The 5,837-nt window shown below is 38.1% G+C and overlaps 1 pseudogene; it reads right to left on the reverse strand.

Moving 5' to 3' along the window:
- Positions 1 to 478: 478 nt before the first annotated feature.
- On the reverse strand, positions 479 to 1,449 carry LOC124961820 (40S ribosomal protein SA-like; annotated as a pseudogene).
- Positions 1,450 to 5,837: the final 4,388 nt, after the last annotated feature.

Genomic DNA, 5,837 nt, shown 5'->3' on the forward strand with positions numbered 1-5,837 from the left:
TGTTTCCACTCAAAGTTTTATAGATTAATTTTTACATATAAGTCTATGATCCATTTGAGTTTACTTCTGTGTATGGTTGAGATACATGTTCAAATTCATTCTTTGGAATATGAGTTTTCAGTGGTTAAAAAATAATATTTTCCTGATGAATGGTCTTGGTACTCATGCTAAAAATTACTTTACCATGAATTTAAGATTTTACCTCTGGACTCTCAGTTCTTTGGCACTGATATATGAGACTGACCTTATGCCAGTACCCAATGTCTAGATTACTTTTGCTGTATGGTAAGCTTCTAAATGAGAAGTGTGATCCTTGACCACTATCTTTTTTTTAGATAGTTATGAATATTCCAAGTCCCTTTATACTTCTGTAGAAAATTTATATATCTGGATTATAGAACATTTTTTTTTTAAGAAACTGGTGTTTATTTTCCGTTACCTTATTTCCATTTTGCTTAATAAGTTTCTGCAGAACAACTCAAGACCACTCCGTGTTTGTTCCTACCCACGCAGTAGCCTGAGCAGTGGGAGCTACAGACCAGTCTTCAGTGGCCAGCTGGGCACTCCAGTCTTCAGTAGGGAAATGCTGGATAGGCCCAGAGGGCACCTGCACACCTTCAGACCAGTCTGCAACCTCAGATTGAGTAGCAGTGAACTCAGGAGCTGGAGCAGGCCATTCACCCTGAAATTCCTCCTTGGTCACAGCTTTTTCAGCAGCAGCCTACTTTTCCTTTTCAATCTCTTCAGGATCTCTGTAGAAGTAGAGATCAGGCATGACCTCCCACGGGTGTTCACGGGAAATGGTGCCACGCATGCGCAGAACTTCTCGGGCCAGCATCCACCACATCAGACCCACAGAATGAGCTCCCTTATTATTGCATGGAATGGCAATGTCCACATAGCGCAGAGGAGAGTCTGTGTAACACTGAGCAATGGTAGGCAAATTGACATAAGATGCTTCTGTAAGAGGCGGGTGGTCAGCCGCCACCAGAATCTGGTGGGATCAGCAACCACCAGAAGACGTGGATCCCGGAAGGCTGCCTGGATCTCGTTAGTGAAGGTTCCAGGAGTGAAGTGGCCAGCAATAGGAGTGGCTCCAGTGGCAGCAGCAAACTTCAGCACAGCCCGCTGGCCAGTATTCCTAGAGGATATGACACTGACATCGGCAGGGTTTTCGATGGCAACAATGGCACAAGCTGCCAGCAGAAGATTCTCCCAGGTCCTCTTCAGGTTTATGATGTAGATGCCATCACTTTTCCTTTTGTAGATATACTGTTCCATCTGGAAATCAAGGTTGGTGCCACCTAAGTGGGTTCCTGCTGCAAGGAATTTGAGGACATCCTCTTCCTTCATTTGCAGGACATCAAGGGCTCCGGACATTGTGACAGTTTCCCTTTAAGTTACGATGGGAATCAAGAACAATGCCGTATGGACCCCTCCCTGGGTAGCACGGAAAGGCTATAGAACATTTTTAATCAGATTTATTCAGATGAAATTTATATACCACAGAAGTCACCCAAGTAATGTGCGAAGTTCATTTTTTTTGTGTATTCACAGAATAATATAATCCTTGCTACCACTGTTATGGTTTGTACGTGAGGAGTTCCCCCAAATCTCACCTGTGAGACAATGTGAGAGGGTTCAGAGTAGAAATGGTTGGGTTTATGATAGCCTTACCCAATCAGTAAAAATCACTTCATGGGATTAATTGAGTGATAATTGAAGGCAGGTGCGGTGTGACTGGAGGAGGTGGGGCATTGGCGGGCATAGCTTTTGGTTATATATTTGTATTTGGTAAATGGAGATCTTTCTCTCTGCTTTCTGATCATCCTGTGAGCTGCTTCCCTCTGCTGCACTCCTCTGCCATGATGTCCTGCCTCACTTTGAATCCTAAGCAATGGAGCCAGATGTCTTTGGACTGAGACTTCTGAAACCATGAGCTCCCCAAAACTTTTTCTTTTCTACAATTGTTCTCGAGGGGTCTTTTAGTTACAGCAGTGAAAAAACTGATGAAAACAACCACTGTCTAAGCTACTGAGGTAATGTTAGCCCCCCAAAATCATGTTAACTAGTAATTATTTTCTATATCTTTTCCTTTACCTAAGCTCTGAAAAACAGTTTTAGTTTTCTGCAAAAGCTGAAGCTGGAACTCCATAGGGACTGAATTGAAACTATGGCTCAATTCAGAGAGTATTGGCATCTTAGCAATGTTAAATTTTTCAGTCTGTGAAACCTGGATGTCTTTCCATTTGTTTAAATATGTTTTTACATTTCTTTTAGCAGTGTTTTGTCATTATAGTATGTACATCTTATACTGCTTTTATTAGAACTATCTTTTGAGTATGTGTCTGAATACCATAGGAATTGAATTTGTTTCTTCTTAATTTTATTCTCACATTAATCCTTATAAGTCTATAAACATACAAGTGGTTCTGTTTATTTTGTATCCTAAATTTTTGAACATTTTTATGAGTTTTAAAGTTTACCTAATGAATAAATTAGAATTTCTTTATACAGAGTGATACTGTCTCTAAATAGAGATAATCTTAGTTCTACATTTCTAATCCTTATACATTTTTGTTTCTTCTTCTACTTTAATTGCCATGACCAAATCCTTCACTACAATATTGCACAGAAATATTGAGGAGAAAAAAAAACCAAAAACAAAAAACACCTTTATATTGCTTTAGCTCTAAAAGAAAAAAAAATCATTCAGTCTTTTATCATTAATAATAATGTTAGACTAGACCCTTATCTCACACCCTGCATGAAATTCAACTCAAAATCTTACTGAAAGCTTGATCCTTGTCCCCAGTGCCAATCTAGTAAAGAGGTCATGGCTTTGAGAAAAAGGAAAAAAGTTTTACTGCTTTGCTGGTAAAGAAGAAACACAAGGGACCCCTGTCCCAATGTGATTCTGTCCTTCAGCAGGAACAGGAACTTTTAAAAGGTGATTCGAAAGCTACATTTTATGTGTTCTCTGTTGGAGTGGAATTCACTTGTTAAATTGGAAGACAGTCAATTCTGAGATTTTCTGCTACCATTCCCAAAGTCTGGATTACTTCGTTTCAGTGGGGGTGGGGGGTGTACACAAGGACAGATAAATCTGGCTAAAATGGGGAAGAAAGATAATCGTGTTTCCCCTGAGATTAGGGAGGGGGAGAGATTAGGGAGGAGCAGGGAGAGAGGAAGAGAAAGAAACATGTGCCTTTTAAATATAAGATGCAGTGGCAGAGCAGCAAGGGCTGTATTCAAAGCGTACAGTGGACCACTGTCATAAAAATAATTCAAAGACCTGAGAATTAGACCAGAAACTATTCAACTCCTAGAAGAAAACATAAGGTCTATGCTCCAGAATACAGGTACAGGCAATGACTTTCTCAATACTGTCACAGAGGTTCACTTTATGCTTTGAATATAGCCCTTGCTGCTCTGTCACTGTGACTTATTTTTAAAAAACATGTCTCTCTTTATTTCTCTCTCCCTAATCTCTTCTCCTCCCTAATCTCAGCAAATCAAAACTACACTGAGATTTCATCTCACAGCAGTCAGAATGGCAATCATCAAGCATACAAAGAATAATAAATGCTAGAGAGGATGTGGAGATAAACTGTTGATGGAATTGTAAATTAGTGCGACCACTAAGGAATTTAGTATAGAGGTTCCTCAAAAGACTAGGCATGTCATCATCCGATTATCAGCAAGATCATTCATCCTTTGGTTTTTTGAGATTGGCTTATCTCACTTAGCATGATATTCTCCAATTTCATCCATTTTCCTGGGGTGTGGGGGGAAGGAAAAAAAATAACAGAATGAATCAAACAACATTACCCTATGTAAATTTATGATTACACAAATGGTATGCCTTTACTCCATGTACAAACAGAGAAACAACATGTATCCCATTTGTTTACAATAAAAAATTAAAAAAAAAAAAAAGACTAGGCATGTAAACATCATGTGAACCAGTTATACTACTTCTTGGTATTGATTCTAAAGAATTAAACTCATCATACTACAGTGACACGTGCATAACCATGTTTATAGCAGCATAATTCACAATAGTCAGACTGTGGAGCCAGCCTAGGAGTCCATCAACAGATGAATGGATAAAGAAAATATGGGCTATATACGCAGTGGAGTTTTATTCAGTCATAAAGAAAAATAAAATGATGTTATTTGCAGGAAAAGGATGGAACTAGAGACCATTATGTTAAGTGAAATAAGTCAAACTGAGAAGGTCAAGGGCTTTCGACTTTCGGTTATATGCAGAAGCAAGAGGAAAAAGGAAAAGAAAGATGGGGTCAGATCTCATGAAAATTAAAGAGAAAAAAGGGGAAAAAATCAAGGAGCTAGGAAGTAAGGAGGGAGAGATTTTGTGGAGAGCAATATTGGCCAAATGATATTGTTAATTCTGTGAGTGTATGAATATGTAACAACAATTCCAATCATTATGTTCAACTATAATACAACAATAAAAATATGGAAAAATCTTTGCCTTAGCAGAGAATGATAAAATGAAAAATAAATAATATGAAAATTTTAAAAAGAATAATGTTAGTTATGTTTTTATAATTCACCTGTATTTAATTGAGGAAGTTCCCACTATTATAACTTTGTTAAATGTTTTAAAATGAAAGTTGTAATTTTGTCAAATGTTTATTATCTATCGAGACACCCAATTGCTTTCATTTTCCTTGATTTTTTAATGTAATGCATTACTTTGATTAATTTTTATATATTAAATTAATATTTCATTCCTGGAAAATTTCCCATTTGTTCACAATAATGAATCAATTTTATATTGTGGCTTAATTCAGTTTGCTTGTATTTTGTAAAGAGATTTTACTTCTCCAATTATGAGAAGCATTGCTCAGTAGTTTTCTTTTCTACTGATATCTTTGCTTTTGCTACTAGGGTAATTGTAGCATCCTAGAATAAACGTGGATATCTTCTCTCCTCTTTTACTGATTTTGAAGGTTTGGTATGTTAGAAATAATGAGAAGCCATAGGAATCAAACACATGCTCAAAAGTGGCTGGGCAAGGCAAAACTTTACTTCTGACAAAAGTGCATGCTTGCTAGGTGTAAGGGATCCCATGGAAACCACGCCAGACATGGGAAATCACATAAAGGAGTTTATTATGCAAACAGACTGTCTCCCTGCAGGGTAAGAGAGAAAATGAGAGGAAAAGGAAGGGAACGAGAAAAGGCACAGGTTAGAGAGAGTGTGAAAGCCAGGAGGATAGAGAAAGTGAGTAGGAAAGAGAGAAAGATAAGGAAAGATGGCAGGGTAGCTACAGTAAAGCCGTTGAATTCCACCGGGCTAACAGGGGAACAATATTGGAGAAGGATACTTGCAAGCTGACTGATGAAACAATAGCTAGCTAGGATGTTCACAGACTGACAGTAGTTTGGAGGCAGGGAAAATGGCAGCACCGGAAAGGTCAGGGGGAGCAGCTTTGTACATTACAGGAGGGAACCCGATTACAAGCACGCCTGGGTGGGCATTCTACCTGCTTATGTCTGGAACCTAATGTAGCACTAATGCTTTTCACTGATTGGAGGAGTTCTGAGGAACAATCCACACAATTGGCTTATTTTAGAATTAAGGTCAGCAAATGGAAAGGGCTACAACTGAACCAACTAAGGCTGAATACAACATTTTGAAAATGAACCACCAAACTTTATATTTCTCACAGGTATTAAGTTTTTTTTTTTTAAATTGTTGAGTAAATTTTTCAGTAAAGTCATCTGGTCCTGGACTTTTTGGAATGATTTGCTGTTGCTGTTGCTGTCAGTTGAATTTTGATATGGATTGCATTCTGTCTGTAGATT

This window comes from Sciurus carolinensis, chromosome 1, assembly GCF_902686445.1.
Source record: "Sciurus carolinensis chromosome 1, mSciCar1.2, whole genome shotgun sequence".
NCBI classification, from domain to species: domain Eukaryota; kingdom Metazoa; phylum Chordata; class Mammalia; order Rodentia; family Sciuridae; genus Sciurus; species Sciurus carolinensis.